We start from the raw sequence: 17,159 nt of genomic DNA on the forward strand, positions 1-17,159 counted from the left end.
TTAAATGTAACCTCTCTGTTCCTCCCATTGTTCAAAGTCAAGTCGTGAGCGAAGCAGTTATTACTCGTCTGTGATTTTTGATCAAAGTCTGCTCCCAAATGTCATGATCACTCGGGGGCCCATATTTAATGGAAGAATTGACACACCTATCAATCAGGCCTTTAGAGAGGAAAAGATAGTCTATGTTTGAAGAACTATGTTCTCTCTTCAATTTAGGGGCAGGGGGAATATCCCCCATAATGTTACCATTGACCATTGACAGATCCCAACCCTGCATGAAATTATGCCACAGCTCCCCATTATTTGATGGTAACTTCTGAACCAGAGACACATGGGCCCCCCGTTGTATGTATTGTGAGTTTAGGTTACCCATAACAAACATTTCATATGACGGAAACTGACTAGACCAAGGTTCAAACAAATCTGCCAGAGATTAATGGAAATCCAGCAAAAGCGGAACAAGACAGATTCCAATAGATGTTCACTGTTATCCATTTGGAACTGCCATTTGGTGACCCCAATTCAACCTTCACGGCCATGATACCCGGCACGGTTTTCCTCAACAAGTCGGATGAACAAAAAAAATGTTGTTTCTACAGGCTATAGACAGACCCCCCGAGGGACGTCCCACCCATCACCAAAAGCTAGTTGATGAAAAACTGAGAAACCGTCCACCCCAAAAGGAACCTTCAACCACGTCTCCTGAAAGACAGTCAGGTTGAAGTGATCAAAGATATAAGCCTTCCTTAAGTGGTTGATAAATTATCTTTGGCCCCTTGTATTCCAGTCCAGCAATAAGATTTTCTCATTCACAAGAGTGGCTTCTCGGATAAGCCCAATTTAGGGGAAGGATTTGACAAACAATTTCTAGTACAGAGACCAAACATTCAAAGTCACTTCTGGTGTTTGTGTTATGCTATACCTCAATTGAGTGTCATTGGACATAGAAGCATTACAAGTTTTGATTTTAAGAGGCAATTCCAACAAAACTTCATATGCCATTTGAGACAGCTCAGACCCAGCACCTAATAAAACATTGACACCCAATCTTGATGTTAACCCAATCTCCACCGTGTCTGACGATGGGAAAAGGGGAAACCTGATGTACTCAATGTCAGCTGAGGTCAAAATCTGTACATCCGGGCCTTCTTTAAATATTGACAAAATCTTAGTCCGGTACAGGTGTCTTCATGTTGGATTTGTGAGGACTGTCCTAGAGATAAACACATTCAGAGTCCTCTGAGGCAGACACCATAATTCTTTTCCCTGCGTCAAAGGTTGTCGGTCAGTAGAAGCCCTTGAGCATGTGTACTGAATGGGCACAGATTCTGCTGTGCCCATGGGACTTGATCAAGTATCTGAGAAACTATCCTTAACGGGGAACTCATTATCTGAAGAAAAGAGAGGGGCTTCCTTTGATGGCCTAAACATTGGATTGTCATTATCAGTCCCTCTTTGAGCGTTTGTACCTGGCATATCATCTCAGATTAGTTTCTTCCCCTTTTGTGGCCCACTCTCAGGGAGCTCCCTTGAATCTTTTGGAGCTATGCCTCCCATTTTGCCTCTCGAAAACATTGGAGCAAACCTTAAGGAGTCACAAGGAATATTAGTTTGCATACCCACTGTAGCCTTTACAATCACTGAGTTGGTTGCCTCAATATTTTGCCTTTTTCTTTCTTTTCCCAGTGCTCACTTACAAAGATTTCTCAGTCTTCTTTAATTTGGTCCCTGCTTCAGAGTCCACAAATTTCAACTTTTGAATAAACCGGTTCACATCTGCACTCCTAGTTTTTTTTTTACTTTTCAGATGTTTTGATTTCTTTGACTCAAGTTCCAAGACCACTGGATCCTCAATTGGGACCAACAGGTGCTTTTTCTGCCTCTTTTTCATTTTTCCATTAGACATGTTATATTTCTCTCTGCAGACCTTGACCTTCAAAGGGAGCCTTCTTGTCAAGGAGCTTACATTGGTCTCCTTTGCCTCTGCATCTTCTGTCATCTGGGCTAAACGTACAAAATTCCTCTAAAGTTGAAGCAGATAAGGGTTTATCGTCCGATATAACAACAGCGGGCTCACAACTCGATTTTACTAAGCCCAAAGTACACCTTGTATGGTGCAACCAATGGCCTACCATGAACCCAATAACCAGATTTGTATTCAAGACCTCCAATTCCTCCTTCACACTGTCCCACTGCTTCTGTAAGGAATCACATTTTTCAGATTGTTTTTAGAATCGCTTTGAATCTCTGTTAGGGCATCCCCTATAGAGCCGCTGATTACAGATTTCAAGGCTACCAACGTGGATTCATTCACGTCCATATCTTTGGTTATTTCCAGAAGTATTCCGCAGTGCTGTTGCACTTACATTTTTAAAGCTTCAAAGACTTTGACCAAGGAACTAAGAACAAAGTTTAAAGCGGTTAGCATGGGAGTTTAATCATTTTGCACCTGATCCATCTGTGAATCCTTATGTGTGAGATGAAGCCTGGATTCCCTTAATTTAATTCCTTCACATTTTTCGGTGGCCGCTTTGAAAACCTCCATCAATACTGAAATGGCATTTAACTCAAAGGAGGAGTCTAAGGAGATATCGGGGCCAAAAGAAGTCGTCCCTCCCCATATGAGCCCTGTAGATTAATGCCATAGGTCATGTTGTGATTTGCACCCTCCTTCTGCTCAGATGAGAATCTCTCACTATCGGCCTGTTGGGCATCATTCAAGCTATGTGACCTTCTTGATGGAAAGAATTCAGATATAGTATTTTTTAACGTGGTCGCAGTACGCGTATACTCTAGATTTGAAGAGAGGATACCTCTCGGGACCAGATGAATGGGAGTAGACACCAGTGAGACCCTCATTTCAGATGTTTTAGGGTCATTTGTCCCTGAACCAGTGAGCACTGGATTGTCTTTTACAAATTGGCCCTCCGGAGGAAAGACTCGGCCACCACCCGCTGGCTAGGGTTTAAAGATTGATTTTTCCAAAGTTACAGGATTTTTTCCCCGCTCAACGGGGTCATCAAATTCTGGGACCTTAAGGTCATCCCCCAACATTCCGCTGCACAAATTGTATGATCGCAACATCACTTTCTTTTTTCTTTGCGATATTGACAGTATTTCAAAAGAGCATTCAGCACCAGAGAGTATGTCACAAAAATGGAGGAGGCACCAAGTGTGAGCAGCTCAAAGGCCTTTGTAAGCCAACAGTTACTGCCCAGCCCACTATTACGATGGTGGCTACTTGCGCATAGCAGGGGAATTTCCCCAGGACCTCAAAGGCCACTTTGCGGTCATCAGCATATACATCTGCCACAGAAAAAATAAATGATGGTATAGCAATTGAAAATATTAGTTTTTCAAAACTATAAGTGGCCGCCCAAGAAAAAAATGAACTACAGGTGAATTAAACACTGCACACACTTAACAGTGCTTCGTAATGCTTATACATTTCTCATGGCTTTTCACAACTCTGGGCCCACAAGGATGATTAAGGAGGTTGAACAGCGTCTTATATGCAGACAAACCTGCTTGATGTGCAGATAGTCGAGCACTCGCATCAGCGCAACCTCTGCGACAACTGCACAACTGTGAGACTTGACATGACTTTGCGTGTGCTTTGCGCCTGCGCTGTGATTTTATGCTGGTACGCTCAAGCCAAGCAATGCCGAGCTGAGCAACCAATGCTCCCAGGCTTATAGATGGATTTCAGCAGTATTAGCATGGATTCAGTAAATAGTAGGTTTTCCAAAAGCAAAAGCACAAAGTCTATTGCAACCTGCTCACTGCACATCTGTGAGACTTGACACAATTTAGCTCATGTTTGTTTGTTTTGTTTTAAGTGTTTAAAGTTTGTTCAATAAATATTGTTTGTTCAGCTTTAGATGTTTCTTAATGTCTACTGATTGTTTTTTCTGTTTTAAGTGCTTAAAGTTGGTTCATTTTGCTTTTAGTGGATTGCCCAATGTCCAGAGACCTTCAAAAATGTGTCTTATGCAACACGTGACAACTCTGATACAAAGTAATCCTGCTGATTCAGTAATTGAAGTAGTGCAAGACTGGAGACTTTCAAAAACATGTTCATGCGACCCACGCGACCCCTCTGATAGCTCACTGCTCACTCTGACAGGTCTTGTTGCACCCCGGAGCACACAGTCTCTCCACACAGGAGAACGAGCAATGCAGACATAAGGGAAAGGGACAGCCTCCTCATGGCTTCCCTCTCTTCCTTCCCTCTGCTCCAGGGAGTCCCAGCTCCTCAACCACATTTCCATTGACCCTTTTTCTCCATAGTCTCCAGCATCTCAGCATCTTGTTCCGGGAATGTCCTCTGCCGCTTGCCTTGACCTCCTTGCTGCTTTTCCTGTCGCCCCTGATGTCTGTCTTGCTGTTTTGTTGAGCTCCTTTTATACACCTGCAGCCACCCCTTTTCAGACTGCAGATGTGAGCAGTCAATTAGCCCTTCCTGACCACAATTAATGAGACATGCCTGACCCTGACAACTCTTAGCAGGTATCTTCTACGTCCCAGTACCAGAATGGTAAAAGAGCATGGTCTTGATTTTTCTGAGCTTCTTCTTCTAAAAACTATTGTTTTATTAGATTTTTACTGTTGATCCTATGTATTGCACTGTCTCCTCCTCTTTCCCCCGCACTTTCCCTTTCCCTCTCCCCTATACTTGGTCAATCTGAATGTTAAATGCCATATCATATCATATATCCCAGTACTCTCAATGGTGCAGAAATGTGGGAATATAGCTTATAGCAGCCTATGAAGGTTGGGGAGAGGTTGGGATGGCTGTCAATATGGAAAGGGGGATACCATGGCTCGCCCAAGGGTACCCCATTCCTAATTTCCAAGGACCCTCCACCAGGTAATCCTCCGTCGCTTCTCGGCCTCCAGCGTTGGGATCCAATAGCTAACCCCTTTCCCTGGCCTCCTGCATAGAGGATCCAAGGGCCCCAGGAGTGAGAATACCCTAAGGTTTCTCACAGTGGTAACCACTTTATACTCCCACGTTACAAACACAGATCCAGCTAATCACAACCCACAGAGAGCCTTAGCGTGCCAAGCCCTGTACATCACTGCTGACCCGGACGAGGAACCCTTGATAGGTGTGCAGATAGGAAACAAGTCATTCATTTATATGGTCGATACAGGTGTAACCAATTCAAAAATCAGTCTGGGAGCCCCTCTACTGAGAGCAAACACGGACAAATAACCTGTTCTTTGTGACAAGTCCCACTCGGGAGGGTCTACAACCACATTTTAGCTCACTTGACACAGAGGAGAAATAACCATTTGCATATCAGTCTGGTCCCACCCAGTTGGGCAGTCCAGCCTGGGAATGGTAGGCAAATCTCCTTTGAACAAGAGTACCAACAGCAACCCAGACATGGGTTTCGGCCTAGTCGGCCATCACCAGTGAGGTGGAGCTGTGCCTCTCTAAGCCCAGTGAGCAAGGGGTCCATGTCTGGATTACCCTGGGTAACTTAGTGTGAAAGCCCAAGTTCCTAAAAATTAAAGAAATGGTCTGGGAGACCCTCTACCAAGAACGGACATGGTCAAAGAACCTGTTCTCTGTGAAGGGGCCAACTCGGGAGGCTCTCCAACCACATTTTAGCTCACTGTACTTTTCACATAGGTGAAATATGATATGATATGCCATTTATAAGGCGTCTATGCCCAAATGTTTCAAGGCGCAACGAGGCAAAGGAGGGGGAATAGAGGGAAGACAGAGACAACAATCTTACTAGGCCAAGTGACATTGAGATTGCACAGTTGCAGGGGTGGAGGGAAGGGGAAACGTTTGGGAGAAGGAGGAGGGGGCAGTGCAGTGCATAGGATGAACAGTAAATAAATAAAGACAGTAAATAAAAAGTTCGGCCAGCTCATGTCAAGTGCAGGTAGGGGGCTGTAGGGATACAGAAAAAGTCACAGAGTGCAAGGGTTGCCAGGGGGGCAATGCACAAGCACAACTGGCGGGGAGGGGACCTGGACCTAAGATCGGAGGGTAGCCAGGTAACCAGTGCAGTTTCAGTTTCAGCCAGGAGATCAGTAAGGGGGTGAAGGAGAGAAAGCAGAAGCAAAGAGGAAGGTCTTGAGGTGCTTCCGGAACCAGAGATGTTTCTCCTCAAGTTTCAGAGAGGCAGGGAGGCTGTTCCAGAGGGAAGCTCCAGCCGAAGAAAGAGCTCTACCATCAACTCATTGCTTGTAGAAGCGACTGAGCCTGAAAGAGTTGGAGGCAGATGAGCAAAGGGCTTGAGAAGGTAAATATATAGGAAGAGAGAGTTAAAGGTATTGAGGCCCCAGGCTCTAGAAGGCACTGTGGGCAAATGCAGAGGGTTTTGAACTTAATACTCGCCACCACTGGGAGCCAGTGCAGAGATTTCAGTCCCGGAGAGATATGCATTTGCATATCAGTCTGGTCCCACCCAGTTGGGCAGTCCAGCACAAAAATGCTATGCAAATCTCCCCTGAAAAAAAGTACCAACAGCAACCCCAGACACGTGTTTCATCCTATTTGGGCCTCATCAGTCAGGTGGCCTCTCTAAGCACAGTGAGCAAGTGGTTCACATCTAGATTACTCTGGGTAGCTCTCGGTGAAAGATAAAGTTCCTAACATTTTTAAAAAGGTCTCGGAGCCCGTCTACCGAGAATGAACATGTTCAAATAACATAATGTCTGGGAAGGTGCCCACTTGGATGGGTGTACAAACACATTTTACTTTTCACAGAGGAGAAATATCCATTTGCAGTCTGGTCCCACCCAGTTAGGCAGCCATCACTGAAATGCTAGCCTCACAGAGGCTCATCTTCACCTCACTGATGAGGCCTGACTGGGCCAAAACACGTGTCTGGGGTTGCTGATGGTACCCTTGTTCAGAGAAGAATTGCCTAGTATTTTGGTTCTGGACTGCCCTTCTGGGCGGGACCAAACTGATATGCAAATTGATATTTCTCCTTTGTGAAGGGTGCAGTGAGCTAAAACATGTTTGTAGACCCTTCTGAATGGGAGAAATTCCACAGAATAAGGAACAGAGTGTTCAACCCATTTTCTTTCTCAGTAGAGCGGCTCCCACAGCCTTGATTAACAAGTACACCTAAGTTATGTATAAAGGAAGGACACTTCCTTTTGTCAAGAAAAGCAATGGACATGCAGGGGTTCCCTGGGGCAATAAAATTGGTTCCATTCACTGAAGATTTACCTATCAAGGTGTTAGCCCCTCTCTTATTTGCATCTGAATTGCCAGTGAAATTACTAGGCAGGGATTTACTTAGTGAACTAAACATGTCAATTTCTTTCATGGAAGGGGGGTGGTATGTTCCACACCAGACATTTGTTATTTAAGTGTCTTTGCTGATAACCAGAGCTCTGCACAGTGATGAGGCTACAAGTGAAATACCAGTGCACCCGGATTTGTTCATGTATCGAGTGACAGTGTTGTTGAGTTGGGTGCCAGACATCTGTAGTACGCCATGGAGAGTGGCATCCAGATTTTTGTTCAGGTCACAGTGCCTCAAGACCATGCACTCAGTACCAGTATCACGCTAGATTGTGAGGGGGTATTGATTGTTGATTACAAGATAGTGTACATAGGGACTGACGAGGAGGAAGATGATTGGCGCACAATTTTGTCTATTGATCCGGTGTAGCCATTGAGTGGGGTGATATATGGGCAGTGGTTTAAAGATTAGGATAACTATGGTGAAATTATACTGGAGTTTAGTATCCCCTGTCAAATAGTGATTCAGCATAAGAATGGTCCTGGCCCCATCCTTATTGTTAAAGCTATGCCCACCCATTTGCAAGAAGATTTGTCGCAGGTACCTGGTATCCTATGCATAGATAATCCTCATGATGCGGGGCTTTTGAAGAGCATAGGAGCAGTATGAATTGAACTAAAGCAAGGAGCAGTGTTTCCCAGAGTGCAGCAGTGCCCATTGTTTAGAGAAGCAGATGAGGGTATGCATGACACAATTGTAGTATTATGGCAACATTGCATTATAGTACCCTCAGAATTCCAGAGTAACATGGCTATATATCCTGTCAACAAGGTAAAAGGGTCAATTTGGGGGATGATACAGGATTTGCACCCACTGAGCAATATTGTAGAAACTGAGTCCCCCATTGTCCCAAACCCTGCCACAATCCTTTGTAATATACACAAAAAGTAACACATTTTACAGTCATTAATTTGAAAAATTATTATTTTTTTCCATTCCATTGCACCCTGATTCTCACTACCTCACTGTGTTTACTAAGCGTTGGAAAGGATTTCAACACATCAGACTTCCTCAGTCCGCCTGTATTTTGTACAATTGTTTTAATGTGGTTTTTAATTATGGTACAAACAATAAACAAACACGTACACTGCCAATCTTCCCTGCCCCCCAACTTACCTCCTCTCCTAGATAACGTCAGAGGCAGTAAACAAAAAAGAATAACCAATCTCCTCGAATGAACGCTCAAACAGGGGTTCATAAATGTTAAAAATTCATAGGGGGTTTGTGATAAGGCGGAAGAAGTAAAGGGAGATCAGAGCCAGATCAAGCCCCTTTTCTGTGTTCATAAATCCAGGAAGGGTTAGTGTATGATGTCATAAAGGATGGGCCAGCTGTTCTATGAAAGACACTTAGCTACACCAATGAGAAATAATGCTATTTTACATGAGAGGTGCTTTTTTCTAATACTGGACTTTTAGTATGTTTTTGTGTTTGTTGAAGTAATAGTGGCCGTGAAAGCGAGAGTTCAGAAGTGCATCTGTTGTGCCGTATGTTCAGTATCCTGTTGCCTTTGTTTGCGCACAAGTTGAAGCGCTGTGAAGTTTACGAGGTCAGAGTTTGAAATATTCCGAACTGTAACTGAAGACCCGAAGACTCGCCGTTCTACTGAGACAGCCGCTGATGGGTCCGAGGAAAGGAAGCGCTAATGATATTGAACACCCTGTGGCAGCAACTAAGGTGTATATGGACTTCCATAGGGCAATTAATATTAACTGTTGGCAGCCACGAAGGAAAGTAGGTTATTTTGAGACTGTGAACCAGAAGATGATAAGTTATTAACACCTCCTCTGAACTTTGTCCCAGTGAGACAGTGAGTACAGCTCGGTTTAAGTATGAACTAAACTCTATCTGGAGGTGAGATAAGGCTCTCAACCAATTAACACCTTTTCTGGTCAAACAAGCATTGAGGAAGAAAAGGATCCCAACCACTAATGAGATCAAGAGAGTCCATTCATCCTCTTTTGTTGAAAACAACATATGTTCCCTTGTTGAAGAATTTCATTTAGTTAAATAAACTGTCATTTCTGAGTCTAGAACCCTATTGAGTGGTCTGTTCCCAACCGCATTCCTAACATTTGGTGGCAGCGGTGGGATAGGCGAAACACGATGGAGGAGCTAATAAAATCCCTAAGTGAGGGACAACAGTTGCTACAGCAAGCTCTGCAACTTCAAAGTCAACAGGCTCAAGCTGACAGACAAGCCTTTCAACAGGCCCTACAAGTGCAACAAGCACAGTTATTGGAAGCCATGACTATAAGAAGTCACCCACAGGTACCAACTTCTGTCTTACAAACGTTCACTAGTGGTGAAGACTCTGCCCACTTTTTCGTCAACTTCGAAAGAGTCTCCAGAAATGCCCAGTGGCCAGTTGAGAGGTGGGGTCATTACATTGCTCCCGTAATGACCGGAGAGATGCAAAGTGCTTACCAGGCTGCTAATCCCACGGGAGACACCAGTTACCCTGACATGAAACGGGTCGTGCTGGAAAGACTGGGGTATGATGAAGAGGCTTATAGGATCAAGTTCAGGGATACCAAACTGCTGGCAGACAAGACTCCCCAACAGTTGTTCTACAGGGAAAGGAGTTGGGAGATAAGTGGCTGCAGACAAGCTCTTAAAATAAATGTGAGGTGGCAGAGAAAGTGGTGTTAGAGCTGTTTGTGGAACCTTTACCCCCTCCAATGCAGAGATGGGTCAGACAACATCATAGACCCACCTTAGTCGAAGCCGTCAACATTGCTTCTGCATATCAGAAAGCTGGACAAGGAAAGTTGATGTCTTACACTCCTGGTGTGGGGCTCAGATCCTCCAATAGTTCTCGATGGCCAAATTCAATGATCAGAAAGCCTGAATGGGAAGGTGCAAGATTTCGTCCTAACAGTAAAGTAAAGGATCTGGTACTACATATGTACCCCGACCTCCTAGCCTCAGTGCCCGTGGGCCACAATGTTTTGAATGCAGGGAGTAGGGACATCTGGCAAGACTATGTCCAAAAAAGATCAAGACGGAACCTATGGATGTTGGGAGTCTCGAGCCAGCTAAAGATGTCAATCAGTATGGTTCTTCACTAATCCATAAGCCCATGTGCCCGTATGTCTGTGAAGCTGAGGTAGAAGGTCGACCTACCAGGGCGATGTTGGACTCCGGAAGCTTACAAACAGCGGTCAACCCTGACCTAGTAGGTGGTGTGAAAAATGTGAATGAAAGTATACCCATTTGTTGTGTGCATGGAGACGTCAAAGTATATCCAGTTAAGGAGATCAAGATAAAGATAGCGGGTGAGCAAATGGGAGTAAGAGCGGCAGTGATGGCGGCATTACCCAAACCCCTGTTAATTGGCTCTGATGTACCTGATCTTCCACGTCTTATACAGAAGGTAGAAAAACAGTGGTTGGAAGAAGCTGCTTTTTATGATCAAGAGATTGTGTTGCAGAAAACTAAAGTGAAGAAAAGTAAAACTACCAAGAGGATAGAAAAACATAATTGGGTTGAACAAAATATGTACCCCATTGCTGTGGACTGGAAGATAGATGAACAAGGGGATAGCTTTCGCATGGCACAAGAACTCGACCCTATCCTGAAGGACACAAGAGCTTCAGTCGAAAATGAACCAGGGGGAAAGACACCCCACTTTATTAAAGACAACGGTTTGTATTATCGCATAGCTGACAGTCAGGACAAAGAGAGCGTCCGCCAGTTGTTAGTTCCTAGCAAATATTACCATCCTGTACTAGAAGTTGCCCATCTTCAAGTGGGGGAAGAACACCTCGGGTTGAAAAAACCACACAAAAGATCCTTGCAAGATTCTATTGGCCTGGTGTATATGGTCAAGTAGCCCGTTTTTGTCAACAGTGTGCAGAGTGTCAAAAAAGAACAGGCCTAATGTCCCGAAGGCAGCCCTCCAGTCTATGCCATTAATCTTAGAACCATTTCAATGCATTGGGATGGATATAGTTGGACCTATGGACCCTTCAAGCCGAGGACATAAGTATCTATTAGTGATTGTGGACTACGTGACCAGATATCCAGAAGCTTTTCCTCTACGTTCCACAAACGCCCAGCAGATATGTGATGTTATGGTTCCTTTTATTTCGAGAGTGGGCTTTCCCAAGGAGATAGTCACAAACAGGGGCACCAACTTTATGTGCACTGTATTGAAGCAGGTGTGTGAAACACTACACATTGCCCAAATTAAAACAGCTGTATATCATCCCGAAAATGATGGGTTGGTTGAGAGATACAACCCGATGATCAAACAGATGTTGAGGAAGACCATCTTGCCAGGAGAAAGTAATTGGGATAGGGTATTACCGTGGATTCTTATGACACTAAGGAATACTCCTCAATCCTCTACAGGGTTTGCCCCGTTTGAATTGTTGTTTGGTAGACCCGTAAGGACTCTTTTGAACATTCTAAAAGAAAGTTGGGAGGAGCAGGCAAATCCTGAAATTACACTAACTGAATATTCTTCACAGCTAAAAACAAGGGTAGAGAAACTACAGGCAATAGCACAGTCCCATCTCCAACAAGCTCAGAATAAACAGGAACAATATTACAACCAGAAAACACAAATGTGTAATTTCCAAGTAGGAGATCAGGTCCTTCTACTTCTGCCCACTACTGAAAATAAAATGCTGGCATCTTGGAGAGGACCCAATACAATTGAGGAAGTCTGGGGACCAGTAACATATCGAGTTCGTCAGCCTGAGAATAAATTTCCCCTTCAGACTTATCATATCAATCTTCTAAAGAAATGGACGGAACCTGTAGCTACGGTAGCCATGATCAATGTGGAGGAGGTGTCATCAGAGTATCTACCGACATCTGAGGTTCCGATAGGAAAAGAAGCTCTGAACATTAATCCAGAACTGGATCCTCTTCAGAGGATAGAGCTTTCTAAGTTGGTGGACCAATACGCACAGATTTTTTCTTCAATACCAGGGAGGACATTGTTGACCGCAGCTCCACTCCTAACCCCCACCTTTGCGGAGGAGGGGCTGCGGCATAATCCTTCCTTGTACAACAGCTGTACAGGGAAAAAGGGCCCGACCGGCACATCCAATCAGCATCGAGGCGGCCAAGAAAGAAGAAACAGCTGATCCACACCGAGACCTGTGCGAGGGAGGGGGCCCGCAGCACCTATGATCTGATACGAACAACGTGACAGGAAGTCGTTGACGGTGAGCCACATAAAATGTAAAAGGACAGCCGCCTGGGGAAGAAATGACACGTGAAGCGTGCAAAGCCTGTAGAGACTGAGTCTTTTGTAGAAAGGAAGCGCTAATGATATTGAACACCCTGTGGCAGCAACTAGGGTGTATATGAACTTCATAGGGCAATTGACAAAAACTGTTAGCAGCCATGAAGGAAAGGAGGTTATTTTGAGACTGTGAACCAGAAGATGATAAGTTATTAACACCTCCTCTGAACTTTGTCCCAGTGAGACAGTGAGTACAGCCCGGTTGGAGTATGAACTAAAATCTATCTGGAGGTGAGATAAGGCTCTCAACCAATTAACACCTTTTCTGGTCAAACAAGCATTGAGGAGGAAAAGGGGCCCAACCGCTACTGAGATCAAGAGAGTCCATTCAACATATGTTCCCATGTTGAAGAATTTAATTTAGTTAAATAAAGTGTCAGTTCTGAGTCTATAAGCCTATTGAGTGGTCTGTTCACAACCACATTCCTAAGAGGGTTATTACAAGATTTGCAGTAAAAACCAAACTTTACCGGCATGGAGGCAATACCATGTCCAGGTAGCACTGACTCTGCTAACAGCGGCCGATTACAAGAATGCGTGCACATGCATATCGGCATGCCGGTATAGTCTGTATCGGAATGCCGCAAATGACCCTAAAACCCCCGCTAGCGGCATGATGTAAAGCTCTGACACCTCCTCCGCCTTTGTCCACCCCTAAATAACGGGCCCGGCAATACTGGGCCCGGCAATAGCGGAACCAGAAGTAACGTCATTGTGCAGGAACAGGAAATGCAACGGCGGCCATCTTTAAAAACACAATCTATTGCAATCCTTGAGACACAGGACCTGGAACCACACACCACCAGCCACATCTTCAGCTACATCTCTAGTACTATGCCTAAGGCTATTAAACAAGGTACATCCCGCCAGCGAAAGGTGCGTTTCTCGGAGGACGAGTTAAATATGCTGGCAGACACTCTGGCCGAGAATGGAGATGTTGTCTTTGCATCAGACCTCAGACGACCTGCCCAGCTATAAAGAAAAAACAAATATGGGAGGAAGTGGCCCAAAAGGTCAGCGTGGTCGGTACCACACCCAGCACTGTGAAAGATGTCAAAAAAAGGTGGGATGACCTGCGCCTCTGTGTGCGCAATATCCTATCTGTGAATCGGAGCCAGGGTCAGGCTACCGGCGGCGGGTCCAACTCTCCCATAAAGCTCACCCAATGGGAGGAAACAACTGCCAGCATGATTGGCATGGAGGCCATCGAGGGAGTGGGAGACATGGAGCGAGGAGTCCCGTCATTGGCTGATGGAGGTGAGTGTCCACACAAACCACTGGAATGCAAAGCATGATGATGGGCCACAATGTGACAGTGACATAAGCCAATGCATGGGCCATCACACACACATAGACACATCCCTGCCTAGATGCTGTCCCCAGCACTGTCACATCAACATGCATGCAGCTTGCCAGTGTCATACCTGAGACACACCCCACAAACAGCAAAACGGCATGTGTCACACTGCACGCAGTCCACAACACAGAGGCATGTCACACAGCATACACCACCTAACACATGTGTGCACCAGATGTATGCCTGAATAACCCCCCCCATATAGCAAGCAACCTGTATGTCACAACTCCAAGACAGCAAATCATCACATGCGTACAACTGAACTAATACCAATGTATACATGATGCATGCACAACCATCACTGATGCCGTCCCTCTCTCGGTTCCCCACAGGCTCAGATTCCGACAGCCATGCTGAGGACACAGCTGCACAGGCCACAACACCAAGCAGGGACACAGCAACAGGCCATCCACATCCAAGGTCCTAAACAAGCAACAACAGCCACCCAAGGCAAAGGCAACACTGGATAGCAAGGCACAGGGGCAGCAAAGTACTGCCGCAAAACCAACAGTTGCTAAAGTGGTGGAATCCACTGATCCCGACCCAGTGCCAGATGGGATCTTGTCTGCAGCAAACAGCTCCGTAGTGGAGGCAACTGCCACAGCGCCCCAGAGTGGCGATGAAGGACAGGGTGAGGCTGAGGTATGTGTTCCCGAGGACAACACCCTGTCCATGGATGTGACAGGCACACCCAGCCCTGGACAAACATCCCAGCACACCCCACAGAGCACGTCCAACAGCGCCACACCTGACAAGTCAGGAGGAGAGGCAATACCAGAGGCCTGAAGCCCCACCAAGGACACACCTACATTGGGCCCCACAACAGATGTCCCTTCCACCTCAACGGGCAACCGTAATGGAAAGTGGTGCATGGCACAAATGGAGGGATGCCAGCAGGAGCTGACAGGGCCTGTGAAACAGTATGTTTCTGATGATGCCCTGACAAGGCAGGAGGGCCGTGAGAACACTGTGGCCATGACTGGGGCCATTGAAACAAGCACCTGGCACATATGCGAGGAGCTTGCAGCAGTGAGGCAGGTCCTGTCCAGGATTGCTGATGCCTTGGAGGCTCAGCGTCCAGCCCCGTCAGCGGAGCATGCTGGCACTGTGTCATCGGCCAGCTCCACCCAGACGAGCCCCCTGCGTCGGTCTGCACGCACCACGCAGCGCACTGACATACAGCCACTGGAGGCCAACAGAGGATACAAGTAGCAGGGGCAGCCTGCAAGTGCAGACTAAATAAGACCCATGTTGCATACCATTGCAGGGGAGCTGGACGAAGGAGGAAGATTGCACACCAAAGCAGTTCAGCAGACTGTGCGACTTCTCTTCGAACTGACACTGAAGTCTTGTCACAAAGTTCACGGTGTTGAAAGAACCCGCGCAATCCATTGATCTTTTCCCGACTCGGCACAGGCATCCCGGGCTGATTGGGTTAACTCCTTCCCTCCTTCGTCTGAGAATGTGCTAAACCGTCTACAGATGAGACGCTCCCCTCTTTATCAGAATCTAGTTGCATTCACTACATGTTAATATTGCTGCTGGCTGTATATACTTTAGTTCTTCACAATCGAAAGTGGATCCAACATTCTGATTGACCTCCTCTCCACTGCAGTTGAATAACGCTTCTTGTTTGATGTTTTTTTGCATGTGTATAGTGGGCATCTTGGATCCCCTGAAGAAGTTCATATAAGTATAGTTACAAGTTGCGTGAACAAAACATGTCGGGCATATGAGTACCCTAAAGTTGAGTGGTACTGTTTATCACCTAAATTTGTGGTTATAGTCACCCTGGTAGCTGTCAGAAGGGTAGACCATTAGCAGATAAACCATTAATAGGTGACCACTGAAAACTGTGAATTATTAACATTCTGAGGTGCTACCGACCATAGTGTTGCTATACACTGGGTATATGATGTTGTTTATAACAAATTGTACTTTGTAGATGTGTATAGGCAGGTTGCCAAGAGTATCGAGGTGTACACGTTACACCATGGCAGATGGTTTTTATTAGTTTTTTTTAGACTCAATTTGTATGTTTTAGAAAAGTGCACTAGGTCTTACACATTTTTTTATGTGATGTTTGTTTTATTGATGATATTAAACATTGTGTGTTTTTTTAAAATAAATGATACTTTGACATTGTCACAACCTAAGACTCGGTACCTATTTGGTCCAGGGACCGGGATTTGGCAGAAAGGACTTAGCTTACACAGGAGAAAGACGTTTGGCCCTCTTTTGTCTTTTATTGTCTAGAAGGACATTGATTTTGTGTATGTGTGCTTTATTGGTTTACAGTGCACAGTGTCCATGTACCCCCACACCCAGTGCCCAGAGTCCCTCATACATGGAACCCTCTGCATCCATGTGTCTTAGTAATATTGGCCTATCACAGACTGCTGCATAGCATGCCCCTCCTGTGCATCGCCACCTGGCTGATGTACAACCCCTTCTTCTTCATCATCTTCATCCTCACCTGATGGTTGCTGTTCAATGTCAGGGGCAAAGGAACGTTACGTCGGATGCACATGTTGTGCAGCATGGCACATGCCATGATGATCTTGACCACCTTCTCATGCCTGTGCATGAGTGCCCCACCCGACCTGCTGAGGCAGTGAAACCGTGCCTTCAACAGGCCAAAGGTCTGATCAATCACCACAAGGGTACGGGTATGAGCGCGATTGTAGTCCTCTGCATGCCTGTTCTGCGGTTTCTGGACAGGGGTGAGGAGCCACGGCTTCCGGGGACAGCCAGCAATACCTGCATGGGAGCAAAAGAAGGTATGTGTGAGTCAGTTCCTACCATGACACCTGTACTTATCACTCTCATGCCTGCAGATATTTTTTTTCACATGCACATGTCCCTGGATCTATGCACACATTCTAACTTTGCACAATGTGTGCTATCCCATGGTCTACAGGTGTTGGTTCCATCATCCAGATGATGCAAGTTGTACACTTCCTTGCTGGTGTTCTTGCACTGTGGATGCCTACTGCTGTATTTGCTATCATCTATGTGATGTGGAGTGAATCTTATGTGTTTTTACTTGCAGCATTGGCTGTTAGGCATAATCCTGTGCAGTGCCCTCAGGGACCACTACACACAATTAAGACTACAGGTAGCAATACAAGTTTTACCTTTGGTACAAGCCTGTACTACTAAGTCAGAGTTGTAGCAGTGGTGGAGCAGCCAGGCTTATCTCAAGAGTATATGAGCAGTAGCAGAGATTACACAAAGGCACCACAATTACTGTGACTCA

This window comes from Ambystoma mexicanum, chromosome 2q (genome assembly GCF_040938575.1).
Source record: "Ambystoma mexicanum isolate Mex_15411 chromosome 2q, UKY_AmexF1_1, whole genome shotgun sequence".
Lineage (NCBI taxonomy): Eukaryota > Metazoa > Chordata > Amphibia > Caudata > Ambystomatidae > Ambystoma > Ambystoma mexicanum.